This window comes from Nyctibius grandis, chromosome 3, assembly GCF_013368605.1.
Source record: "Nyctibius grandis isolate bNycGra1 chromosome 3, bNycGra1.pri, whole genome shotgun sequence".
Classification (NCBI taxonomy): Eukaryota; Metazoa; Chordata; class Aves; order Nyctibiiformes; family Nyctibiidae; genus Nyctibius; species Nyctibius grandis.
Genome location: NC_090660.1, coordinates 72730538 through 72744758, shown reverse-complemented (window position 1 = coordinate 72744758; position 14221 = coordinate 72730538). Strand labels below are relative to the sequence as shown.

General features: G+C 40.3%; 1 protein-coding gene across 1 annotated transcript in view; it reads right to left on the bottom strand.

Annotated features, from left to right (window-relative positions):
- The window catches only part of NKAIN3 (sodium/potassium transporting ATPase interacting 3), a 412976-nt gene that overhangs the window by 76913 nt on the left and 321842 nt on the right, over window positions 1–14221 (bottom strand). The gene's annotated exons all lie outside the window — the stretch shown is intronic.

The window sequence follows — 14221 nt, the reverse complement described above, 5'->3', positions numbered from 1 at the left end:
CAGACACACTAACTATAGCTAACATTTAACCCAGAAATGTCAAGCTAGATTAGGCATGCACGATAGTTCAGGTACGGATATGGAAAGGTGCTTAACACTAACTGTGATGGATGGAACAAAATCTGTACAAGAAGTAGAGCATCTGTGCTTTCATATAGGATGTGAATGTACTGCTTAGAGTCAGCTTAGACATCTTCTCTGAAGAGCATACCTAACGTTAGAAGGGGAAAACTTCCCCTTTCCTTTTATCACTTAACCTCTTCATACGTTTTTCACTTTTCTGCCTTCTCTATTAGTCCTTGCTTGCCTTGTCTCCTCACGTCATCAGCACAAGAACAAAAGGCAATGCCTTTTGGTCACTCCTGGAGGAGCTGCTCTAAGTGAAAGGTTTGCTGCGCCTTTGCAGCTCACCTATGGGGACAGTGAAAGGCAGCTCTGAGAGCTGGAGCCTGCTCTGTATTAACAGAATTGTCAGAGAAGGAATATGACATTTAAGAGAAGTTACTGAAACAGGACTCCACCAGATTTCTGCGTAGTCAAAAAGCAACAATAATGAACTTTAGAGGACTCCCCTTCATCTCTTCCTCCCCGCAGACTTCAAACTGCTGTTCTACAACAAAGATCTCATTTTTTCTAATTGGCAGGGTAGAGCATTTTATCTTGGTTTCATTCTCAGAAAAGTTTTGATAGTTGAGCTAAGTTAGCTTCAGGTATTAGCATACTAGGGAAAATTTTAGGCAGAATATTTCGAATTTGGTAGAATTATATGCTAGTATAAAATATTTCATAAAGTTAGGCAACCTTAATGACAATGATGACCAGGGCTGTGTCTACACTAGTAACCAGTGCAGAGCAACAGGTACAGAACTGTACAGTCAAACAGTTGAACCTGAGAACCTCATACCCACACTACACACATATCAGGTTCTTCTGCTTTGGTTTGGCTTTAACTTTTGAACTGGCTCTGGTCTGATCCCATCAGCTGAATGCCTGTTTGGGGCTCTCATGCCTGATGTGTTCTCCAGGAGCTCATCTTCCAATTCAGCTTCGTGCAGAGGGAATCCAGCTCATGTACTTGGAGATCTCTCCCTGATGTGAACCACAGCACAGCAAGCTGGCATGGCTGAGAGATGTGCTGTAAAAGCCAGCTCTCATCGGAAATGAAACACTAGTGTAAATGCATGCTATCAGTACTGAGGATAATACTGCAAGAACTGTAACAAGGTTATCCATCAAATGTTATCCTTTTCCCATGGGTTCTGGACACCTTCATCTTCCATTTGCTTGCACAAGTGCTCACCTGGCATCTCTTGTGTTCAGAATTAGAGTTTTTGATTTCAGCACAACCTGATTTGGGATTCAGCAGAAACTTGAGTTAATGATATTTGCCTATGTCTGCTCTTCAGAGTGGAACATATGTGACATGATTGATCAGCAGCAGAGAGAAATGTCAAAACACGAACATAAATGACTTAGCCCTCAGTTTAGAACAACTGACAAATGAAAAAAAAAGTCCTAAAGTTGACAGGTAAGAGAAAAGTGGGAAGGGAGCAAATTTCTTTCTCTATGAAGTCTATTTTATGACTAAAGGTGAATCATGGAAGAGGTAGATGAGGGAAGCATGAAAATTACGCTCATCGGAAAGATATTAATATTAAATTTGAACTGAGCAAAGACTTGTTCATGTGAAAGTATCAGCAACCAAATGATTTACCCCTTTCAGAAGTAGGGCAGCTTTGCAGACCTTAAGGCTAACCAAGCTGGCCGTTGGCATTCTTAAAGCTATTGTACCTGTAAAAATCCAATCAGTAAAGCCTAATTTGATTCTCCTGGTTTTTTTTTATTTGTCTCCACTCCTTTCCACTAGGATTATTGCTCAGTCTGAACTACTCATTTAAAAACTACTGATCTACAGAGCCCAGCTGATCCTGCCTCAGGTCAAAGTGCAAAGCAGCACCCACCTTACATCCTCCTCAACCCCAACATATGCTGCATGTATTGGCTTTGAGAATTAGGTGCTCATAGACTAGTTCCTCCTGAATTACATCCCAAAATATTGTCTGTGAGTAACTGTCTGGGGAGTATGAATATGTGATGCAGAGCCACACTGTTAGATGTATTAAGTAGTAACCAAAACATTAGGTTTTATTTTGAACTAACACGGTGCACATTACAAAATCTCCACATGCTGAAAGAAAGAGTAAATCCTCTGTGGTTTACTCATAAATATTTAAAGGATTATTCAGTTTCATTGTGTAGTGAATAGCCAAATGCATTCTGATGTAAACCAGCCCTGCTCCTGTGTTTATATAGTCTATCTGGCAGAACACAATTACAAAACAGGTTTTTCTTTTTTAAATTTCTACTTGAGCGCCTTGAAGCACCTAGAATTTGAGCTTGGCAATATAGAACTGTAGTTGTTCAGGGACCTGGCATCTTACAGATTAGAAGTGCATGTATTCTTCAAGGACAAAACTATATACTGTATAGTTTATATTCACATAAAGGTATCTGTAAGGACAAATCAATATATTATATACATACTTCCTATATTTTTGCTCCTGGTAGGGAATGCAATCACCAAGTAGAGCAAACCCACAAAACCCCCTCAACTCTACAGATTCAAGAAAGGAATACTGCATTTGCTTTTTATTACTCTATTTTCTGTTCAAATGAACATGGCTCAGGTGTCAGATGTGAATTTCAATTTAACGTATTCATGACTGAGGCAGTTGAAAAGGTCTGCTATTTCTGAGAGGTATAAACAGTCAGGCTCAGCCCTAAATGCATCTTGTCTTCTTGTATTTATTATGATTGTTCTTCACTATTCAGTTTATTTGCTGTTGAAAGTTCTCTTTTATCAGAAAATCATAATCTGAGCCAGTGACCAGAATGCTGATTTCAGCAACAAATTATAAACAGAAAAATAAGAGATGAAAGGAGTGGGAAAGTGAGTGTGTACTGTGCAGATGCACTTTCATTCTCAAGAGCCTCTATTTCCTCAAATGAAAGGAATACCACCAAAAAAAAAAAGGGTTTAATTCACCATGGAAATGTGCAAAACTTTTCAAGGCAAAGTCTTTGCATATGCTAAAGGCACAGATGATGTTCCATGTAAAGCATTACTTTTATCTTTATTGTTTTGAATATGTTGGATCATAAGAATGGACGCACTCCAACTGCTGCTTCAAAGCTGTACAGATAATCCCACATCCCACTTGCTTTCTTTACATTTTTAGTTTTTCTCAAGTAAAAGCAGAATCAAAGCTCATACTTTATTCTCTGAAAAACTTCTGTACAACCTTTCTCAAAAGTCTAGCTTGTCTGCACCAGGGTAAGTTACAAAGTTCCTAACTAATTTGAGGATATTTCTATTTACTGTATGTGTTTGCCTTATTTTACGTGATAAAGTGCTTCAATTTCCCACTGGACGGAAGTCATCAATCTCCACCACGCTCAAAAATTCTTCCTCTGTAGATCAGGGGGCCCCTAATCTGTGGAGCAGGTGTTGGTGTTGAAGCAGGGGCAGCAACAGGAATGTAATTGTTTCTGATGCACCTGACAGTCATTGTCACTCAGCCTGCAATGCAGGTGTTGACAAAAGCAAGGTCACACTCTGAGTTGCAGGACATTTTTGCCTGTTCTGGTCTCTGAGCCTGAAAAATGTGTCTGAGAGCACGCAGTCTGTCCCCTGTTTCTTTATCACCTGGCTGCAGGCTCCGTGGGCCGGTGTGGTGCCTGGTGTGGCTTATCCAAAGGAGGAAAGAAATGGCTGCAATTGTAAAATTCCTTCATTCACTGGTAAAATGTTCCCAGGTGACAGGGAGCAGAGAAGTCTGGTGCCTCTTCATCAGCCAGCTCCCTCCATTCCCTCCTTGAACTGATCTCCGTTCAGGCTCTAAAGGATATCCCAAAAGGTACAGTCCCCATGTTTACACCTACTGCTGAAAGACCTTCCCCCCCAGAAAGAGGCCGAGAATATTAGTATGAAAGTGAAACAGTTGGTTTGGAAGGCTTTATAGATCAAGTGCTTTTCAATGTCATTTCTGTTCAAAGCATTTCAAACACAAAAATAAATGCCAGTTTGGAGAGCTTTAAGTGAATAAAGCCTTTTTCTAGATGACATTATTCCCTCATATGGCTTGATATGCTGTGGCTGGTAGTTTGAAACAAATATATCATGGTGATACTCCTCTAGTCTTTCATGAAATCAGGCACCCTATATAGCAAACGTGTGGATGCATTCCTTCTCACCAGAGGGAATACAGCTTCCATCCCCTCTGTAAAACCCTACAAAGAAATGAGTGTCTATAAACATGCTATTTATTGTAATGAGTGCCCTAGGTTCAATAATGCTGCTAGGAAATATGTGAAAGTCCTGGAAACTGCAAGGTCTAGGCAATCTTCTCCTTATTCATTGTTGCCTATATAAATTCTTTATCAATAAGCACCTAGGGGCTTATTTTTCACTTGCATCAGCTTTACAACTGTATATTTCCATTTATTTCACTGGAATTATTTCTGGGGAAAATGGTGGTGTGTTTTAGTGGTGTTAGTTTACAATATTTTAATAAAAATGAATGACTCCCCTATGAAAAAGAAAAATCCCTAATCAGCTATTTTCAAGCGGCACCTCTAGGCTGGAACTAACAGACCAAAGGAGAAAATACCAGTGGCTATAAAATATTCTTAGCCTGGAGGTATGAGAATCTGCCGATACAACATAATGAAAAAACAAGCACTTGGGAGATTTCAATGTTATTTAAGTTTTTTGTCTACTGACCTCCCCATGGAGTCCTATCTCCATAATCTGGGGACAAAATTCACAAATTGGTAAAGTACAAAGAAATTTCGAAAGGCTTAAAACTGAGAGCAAACACCCGACTCTTTCAGCCACTCTGTTACAAGAGTAAATTGGACACCCCCCTGCAATGTTTGGTATAGGAGCTGAAGAGTGCATTTGTGTGAAATAATAAACTGACATGGTACCAAGCATTCATGTTCCTGTGAAACTGAGTATATTTCCTCAGGAATTTCTGGAGGTGAAGTATGAATTCTTGTTAATGTGGGGCTGTGTGTATCTCACAACTGGCCAACACAGCCTCCCTGTACCAATGAAAACTGGACAGGCAGGTGCAGAAAACAGGGGAACAGGGAAAAAAAAAAAGACCAAAATAGTCCCAAACCCTTAACAATTTTTGTAACTGCACCAGGCACAAAAACCATGGAAATGTTGCGTTCACAGTGGTGAATCATGGAAAACCTGAGCAATGAAACTCCACAGCACTTGTGCTTCCATGGGCTACATAGCAAGAGCACATAAAATGGGCCAAGGCACAATCCCGTCCGCCCCAGAGTAAGTGGTGTGGTTGGCACGGCTCACACCTTGGCACGTATGTCGTCTCCATCTTTCCCCTTGCACAATCTAAACAGAGTGGGTTTGTCCACCCTGGCTCCTGGGCATAGTTCCTGACCTGTGCAGTGCCCAGCATTGGTGGCCAACATGGCCAAAACTGTGACTATAACATTCACACAGGACGGGTAACAGAGGATGATGTTCAAACTCATTTTCTGGCCCTGTTGGGTTCATTGATCTAGACAGGGCTATTGAAATTCTGCAACGCACACTGAGTGTGTTGGAAGCATGAGGACATCCTCCTTTTAGACATTAGGAAAAATTTCTTCACAGAAAGGGTTATTAGGCATTGGAATGGGCTACCCAGAATGGTGGTGGAGTCACCATCCCTGGAGGTGTTTAAGAAAAGACTGGATGTGGCACTTAGTGCCATGGTCTAGTTGACACAGTGGTGTTAGGTCAAAGGTTGGACTCGATGATCCCAGAGGACTCTACCAACCTAGTTGATTCTGTGATTCTGTAATAAGTATGACCGATACAGAAAGCAGAGCATTGGAGGGAAATGGTGAATTGTTCTTTTTATGAGTTTCATACTCCATTTTAGCTAATTGTGGAAAAATGAGCAGATTAAAAACATCCTGGAGTTTTTTGTGCTTTTTCCTTGGAGTTTAATTACTTGGATCACATTGTAATTCGGCAAGATTGCTGGGGAGAGTTATATTATTATTACTATTAATTATATATCATATGATAATATTAAGATAGTTACACATTATACTGTATCAGTGTAATTTTATATTAGTATTCTAGCTCGCATTAGAAAAATTTCCATGGTTAGAAAAAGCAGACATACCCTCTGGTACAACAAGCCCTGATTAAGGTCCCATCTTTACATCATTTATGTAGGATTTTCACAAGAAAATAAAAAAGTTAAGGCCAAAGAATCTTGTAATAGGAAAATTTCTCAAGATAGTCATTAAATTTGATAACTATATCTATTAAGCTTTCCAGTTGGAAGGGCCTGTCCCAGATTGTACATTGATAAATGATTGTATTGAATCACTTGTTAAAGCTTGGTAGCATGAGGCAGATATGGTCCACATTACCAGTGAACAACACGATGGCACAGATGATAACAAGTCTTTCATTACTGAAGACTGAAATGTATTTGAATGAGGCTATGGTTTGGATCTGCAAATGGACTAAACATGGCTTCCAGCACTCTCTAAAAATAACAAATGGAGCACAGAGATTTTTCTTTTATAGTTTGGTTTTGGTCAAGAATGGTTCATTTTCTGCTCAGTAAACTCACTGCCTTCCAGAATATAGGAGAAGCTTCAAGAGTCTGCTGAATTTGGCTGATACCCAATGCCTATGTAGTTTATGCAGAGAAATCTTTTATTTTCAATTGTAGTAATTTGTTTGGCTTAGTTTTGGATAAAAGCAATAAAACAATTTAATCTATCATAAACTGTTGTTCTTTAAAAGCTTTTAAGTAAATAAAGTACTAAAGAAAAAGTTCTGTGCTAGTTTTAGCAAAAAAAAAATGATTAAACCCACAAAAATGTGGAAAAAGCCAAAAACTTCAAAACTTCAAATATTATTTAAAATGTTCCCTCCCCACAAAAAAAAAATTGCAAGTACTGCCAACAAACATTCATAAAGTTGTCCCTGGACAATTAATATTGATACTGTGTTGCTATTCTCCTGCACAAGGACTGTTGCTGTCTCTTGGGCTGATGGAAACAAGGTTAGGGGGGTCTTGTGGATGTAAGGAACTGAGCATTAAACAGTGCCTGTAAATGCTGTTATGTGGATAGAAAAGGTATTTTGAGCCTAAGAAGGGGTAAGATGTTAATAAAATCTTTGCTCATTATCATAGTATTTAACTGTGAACTGGGGTTTTGCATCATATTAAGACTGGCTTATTTTTTGCTGTAAAATCCATCTCTTTGTATATGTTTTTTAGTACTGAGTTAGCAAAACAAACTGTCAAAACATTTGATATGTAAGATATCAAGGAAGAATTTGAATTAAAAAAAGAAAAATCACCTCTCATGAAGAAAGGCTGAGAGAGTTTAGGTTGTTCAGCCTGGAGAACAGAAGGCTCTGGGGAGACCTTAGAGCAGCCTTCCAGTACCTCAAGGGGGCCTATAAGAAAGATGGGGACAAACTTTTTAGCAGAGCCTGCTGTGATAGGACTTTTAGATATAAGGAAGAAATTTTTTACACTGAGGGTGGTGAAACACTGGAACAGGTTGCCCAGAGAGGTGGTGGATGCCCCATCCCTGGAAACATTCAAGATCAGGTTGGACGGGGCTCTAAGCAACTTGATCTAGTTGAAGATGCCCCTGCTCACTGCAGGAGGGTTGGACTAGATGACCTTTCAAGGTCCTTTCCAACCCAAACTATTCTATGATTCTACAAGAAAATTGATTTTAGCTGCCAAAAGCAATGACAGAGTCATAGCAGTATAGGCAACAGGTGCCCTTGTATATAGCTAAGCCAGATCTCACTGTACAAGTGGCAGAGAAAATAGGGAAATAAAGTGGAGAAGTAAAAGAAATGCAAAGCTTGCACTCCAGTTGGGTTCTGGACTCAGAAAAAACTACTGCTCCTCTGGGGGCTGGTTCAGGGAGAGCACCTTCAGGTGGTGTTACTGGTGAAATCATGGTCCCAGGAAGATGCAAGGGAGAAGAAGCAATAATGAAACACTTGGATCTTTCCTGTTCACTCACAGAATCACACAGAATCACAGAATGTTAGGGATTGGAAGGGACCTCGAAAGATCATCTAGTCCAATCCCCCTGCCGGGGCAGGATTGCCTAGACCATATCACACAGGAACGCGTCCAGGCGGGTTTTGAATGTCTCCAGAGAAGGAGACTCCAAAACCTCTCTGGGCAGCCTGTTCCAGTGTTCGGTCACCCTCACAAAACTGGGAGGAGTGGCTGACGCGCCGGAAAGCTGCGCAGCCATTCAGAGGGACCTAGACAGGCTGAAGAGTTGGGCGGGGAGAAATTTAATGAAATATAACAAGGGCAAGTGTAGAGTCCTGCATCTGGGCAAGAACAACCCCATGTACCAGTACAAGTTGGGGGCAGACCTGTTGGAGAGCAGCGTAGGGGAAAGGGACCTGGGGGTCCTAGTGGACAGCAGGATGACCAGGAGCCAGCAGTGTGCCCTTGTGGCCAAGAAGGCCAATGGCATCCTGGGGTGTATTAGAAGGGGTGTGGTTAGCAGGTCAAAAGAGGTTCTCCTCCCCCTCTACTCTGCCCTGGTGAGGCCGCATCTGGAATATTGTGTCCAGTTCTGGGCCCCTCAGTTCAAGAAGGACAGGGAACTGCTAGAGAGAGTCCAGCGCAGAGCCACGAAGATGATTAAGGGAGTGGAACATCTCCCTTATGAGGAGAGGCTGAGGGAGCTGGGTCTCTTTAGCTTAGAGAAGAGGAGACTGAGGGGTGACCTCCTTAATGTTTACAAATATGTAAAGGGCAAGTGTCATGAGGATGGAGCCAGGCTCTTCTCAGTGACATCCCTTGACAGGACAAGGGGCAATGGGTGCAAGCTGGAACACAGGAGGTTCCACTTAAATATGAGGAAAAACTTCCCCTGCTTGCCTGAGTAAAAAATCAGTACCCAGGGAGAAGGACCTTGGCAATCCCTGGCCGTTAGTGACAAGAGCTTCCAAGAAAATCAAATTTGTAAGAAAAGCCTACAGGTGATGGAGAGGGTATTTTAAATACCAACCATGTAGGATTTCACTCTTGAGAACTCTTTCTGGAAATCAGTGTGTTATTTGAATAAACACTCAAGCTACCTAGTGTAAGTGACCAGAATGTATCTTTAGTTTTCTATGTTGATCTTTATATTTTAACTATTTATTTGAATCTGTATACATGTACATGTGTGAATATATCAATCAGGTGCATTTTAAGTTAATAAACAAGATAAAAATAAATTAATCACAAATAAAAATGGAAATGATCGTGTTCTTTTAAGAGGCTGTTTAATTATCTACCATTTTTTACTGTCATTCGCAATGATTATCAATTAATCTACATAGCAGGCATTTACATAGGAGGTAATGGAAAGTTAAGCTAGAAAAGTTCCATATCACTAGGAATGAGTTCTTGAAAAATCTTTACCTAATCATAGATTCAGACAGAGATCTAGCAGATGTCTTTCACAGCACCTGATTTATTTGATTATCATTTTGATTCAGACGAACATCAGAATTACAGAGCAACACCATTATTCATCATTTTTGTCACTCCATGTGAGCAATTGTTTCAACCGAAGCCTTCTACATAATACACAATGGTGAGAAGAAATGAAATTTGCTTTTCAGGCTTCTACTTTAAGATGATTTTGTTCTCTCAGAATAGTTACTGACACCAGACAAAAACTTACAAGCTTCAAAGTAATTCACATCAGTCTCCCTTTCAAGACCACTAGCAATCTTACCTGTTCAAATCATAATCAAACCACAGCACCGAAATGCCTCAAGCATCCGTTTCACTCAGTCTCTGTGTATTCTGAACCTTCAGAGAACACAAAAACCCTTATATATCATTACTCCTAGCCACAACCTCAACCACCATCCTTCTCACCTGTGTTTATCGGTTTTCTTTCCATGATATGAGACTCATTTCTTTTGTTCTATAAAAGTGTATTAAAAGTGCTTCCTCCCTTAGGCAAGACTGGCAACCACTGAAAAAACAAATTCAAACTAAAAAAAAGGAAAATTCATCAGGCAACTCTACATAAATTACGACTGTGATATTGTAAAGCATCACTTCTTAGGTACTTATCAACACGCATCCTGACTGTACTCATGTATAAACTCTCTTGTTATATTGCAGTGTGACCCAAACTCTGCTCTCTGCTACCTGTGTGGATGAGTCTCGTGGGCTATAAACCCCGCTTTCCTTCCTTCCCCACGCAGCTACGCACACACCTATTCTGAAGAATGTTGTGGCAGACATCTCCTCTGTCAGGCACTGAAGTAGCAGAAGAACCTCTCTGGCATTACTACTGCAGCTCGGTGCCTTTCCCCACACACCGTGTCAGAGGATTTTGCACGAACTGGGCAGTTTCCATGCCCAGCACCTTCCACAGGAGAGCTGATAGGAGCTAAGCAGATATTTGTAGCAGAGGATGGAATGGCCTCGTAACGAGTCCACCGTGCCCCATTTCCAAACCTGTCACCTACGTGAGTGATGGGGAAACACACCCTGGGCTGGACCTTGCACCTGCTGATGGGAATCCCTGCTTCGCTTTGCAGAAATATAAAGGAAACAGTTAAAAGAAGTTTTTCAACAGTTTCTACAATACTAGGTTGTTAACAAAGAACAGCCAAAGACACATAGATATATTGCAGCATTTGGGCCAGAAGCATTAACTATAAAAGCTTATGAAGGCAGCATTTACAGAACACAGGCCTTTTAAAACTTACTCTGGATTGCAATCTTCCTAAATCAAAATATATTTTCCCAGAAAACCTTGTCTGTCTTTCTGTTAGTTGTTCTGAGAGAAGCACATATGCACATTGACTTTCTTCCTTGGTGAAAACCAAATCATTCCCTCAAAGCTTGAGAAGTATGAGCTGTTTCACTGCTTGTTTAGTGATATCCCTGCTCTGGCTTCTCATATTTCCCTAGGACAAAACAAAGAGTGATGCAAATCACCTGGGACCATAGTTGAGAGAAAAAAAGAATTTTTTCTGCAGTCAGGTCACATTCAGGTGACATATTTTAATGGAAGAGCTAGGCTGTGAATTCAGTACATGATTAAAAGAAAAATGTCCTGTCGACAGAAGCTCACACAGAGATGGGTTTTAATCAGTGAATATTTCCCCCCCGTATAAGAAAGTCTGGTCACATGGTTATCAACTACTACATGCAGAAGGAATCATTCTGGTGAGTGTGAGTGAGCATAGATCTATTGCTGTTAGGATCAGCGAGACTGTAGCGTGAGGTTTGCCTCTGGTTTGCCTGCATCCCTTACACTACATGTGCAGATGCAGGCTAAGGAATCAGACCCTCTTAGTAAAACACCTTTTAATTCTTTAAAAGCATGTCTGCATGTAAAAATTAATTAGAATTGCATTTTATGGAAATAAAAAAAAAACCAACAAAGTCAAGCCTATTCAGCCAGAGCTGTCAGTCACCATGCAAACACTTAGCCTAGAGGAGGAGTTCATTTCCCTGCTTGGTTCGGCTTTGCAGCTGGAGCAGACCTGATGCACCATACTGCTGGAGATGGAGCAGAGCTGTTTGCACTGAACTGCAGCTTGGCAGAAAGGTATGAATGTGATTCCACCTTCCGAGGAAACTATACTGTACTGATTGCCACAGAGGTTGCTGAAAGATCAGAAGTGTCCTGAGAGTTATGAACACAAATATCCTTGGGAGCACCGTGCTCTGGCTTAAACGGGAATTTCCAGGATATTTGGTGTCTCAGTAGTCCATCACACAGTTCACAGCTTCAGACAATATACTCAATAAACTATCCCTAGAGTACAAAGGAAATACTGCTTCAGTTTTTCTAAACAAAAAATGTTGGATTTCCTCATTCTCTAAAAAAACATTTAAATTGCTAATCTTCGTTCCAGTGCAGAACAGTGCTTTCTTTTATAATTTCCAAATTCCTTGTGTAATATAAATTGAGCATTCTGCTCAGCTCTAAAGATAGCACGTAGGCATACAAGTTTGACAAGGCATTTTAATACGTCTTTACCGCTTCCGCCACCTCTCCTGCCTATTTGCAGAGGTGCTGCCTTGTATTGGAATCAGCAACCACCAAGTTTACTGTGCACCAGGCTGCTGCAGTTCCCTGTTCAGTGTCAGTTCAGGTCAACTTGAAAATACGGAAATGGATCTGAATGAAAAGTATCTAACTGAGGATTACAGTAACTAAGTTGCAGAAATATAGTCTATTACACTGCTTCTGCCATGGGGGAGGTAATTTTGGGCAAAAGTTGAAGGGAAATAAAATTGATATTTTCCAAATCTTCCATTTATCTCCAGTGTTTCTGCATCTTTTTTATTGAAATATTAACGAACTCCAAAAAAAATAAAATAAGCAAACAACTTTTATTTTTCTCTGAATATTTCCTGTGTAAACAAAAATATTCCATACCTGCACACAATTTCACCAAAATTTTTGTACAATATTGAAAAAAATGCCATAGTAATTTTCATGTAAAATAGAAAACAAATTTGTATCAAGTACTGCAACATGTCTAGAATAATTTAGTTCTCATATTGATTAGTTGACAAGGTGAAGGCACTACTATATTACTAGTGCTTAAATGCTGTCCCCTATCCCCTCACCTTTAGCCAGCTCTGCTGCAGAAGCTGCCTGACTCTTTTTTTACAAATCCATATCATAACAGTTAATGAATAAATGAGGGGGTTTAGTTTCTTTAAATGAGCTGCTTCAAAAAGCAGATGCCCCCCGGAAAGGACAACTGAGATGAAAAAACCAAAGATTTTTCTTGATTCTGTCTCATGTAGTTCCTTTATTGACCCAGACTGGTAATTAGACAAAAATACTTGTGTATTTTACTACCTATGCACAACCATGCATAACGGGGTCTAACTAAACCTAACAACAAAGGACAAGGCCATTTCTAGAACGTAGGTGCAGATAGTGTCTCTCACTAATTTTGTTTGTCTTGGTAATATTTTTTTAACGCAGAAGGTTTGATACTGGCAAAGGGCTGTATGCATTCCTGATCTAATACTATAAACACTGCAGGCACTGCACAAGGCATAGATTGCCATAAAAATGCAATAAGGCAACTACTACAAAAAAATTGGAGGTAACTTCAAAAGCCATTTGTACAAGCCATCTTCTCCGCAGTCTGTTCCAGAGACCAACAGCTCCTCTGTAACATTGCTCAGGCTGAAAACATTCTTCTGAATTTAATGATTTGGTGATCATTAAACTTAATAATGAGTCTTTGAGAAGCCAACAGCCCTGTTCACGTGGCTAAGAGACAACTGTTCCTGGCTATGATGGTGATGATGATGAAGAATAGGTATATCTTTCATACCCTCTTTGCAGTAATGTTGAACTTCAGCTCTGCAGACAATGCAAAGTTAATTTTCCATGCCACTTGTGCAATTGTTTCTCATGGAAATGTTAACTGATTCCTAAACAAGATGGTGAAAAAGTTGCATGCAAAAAAATTCAAGAAAAGATGTAATACCTTCAGGACAACTATATTTTACTCCTGTATCATCTTGTAGCCCTTAATGTTAAATTACCTCATGTTTTCTATCACATGATTATGTTGCCCAGCTTGCTTAATCAATCACATGTCACTTAAAGAAATGGAAAGAGAGCAAGGAACCTGCCTGAGCCCTGGTGTCTGCCCCTACAGGGATTTTCGTTGGAGAACAACGTACACGATGTGCTTCCTAGCATCTCTTTCTGCGCAATTATAAAAATAACCGGGCCATAACTAATGGGAAAAAAGGGGCTGCTGCAGTGCCCTGGAGGAACCACATTATGTAGTGATATCATTAGCCCTTTTGTTACATGTAAACGAATACGAACCAAACTGCAGCTCTGGCTGCCTGAAGGGAGGGGCAAGAGCTGCTTCGCAACCTCTTCTGGAGCAACTCCTGGAGCTTTACAAATGGCATAGAGAAGGCAATTCTTAACATGAGGGATAGAGCAAGAGCCATCTACATTAACCCAAAAAGGACTCAAACTTAAGGCTCAGTACTAAAAGCTTAGTCAATGATCTAAACTTCATTAAGTCACTCTGGTTCTGCCCCTGATCTTAGTCTCTCTATAGCTCAATAGCCATAATGTTTCCCTTGATTAATCATTTACATGAGACTCATAACCT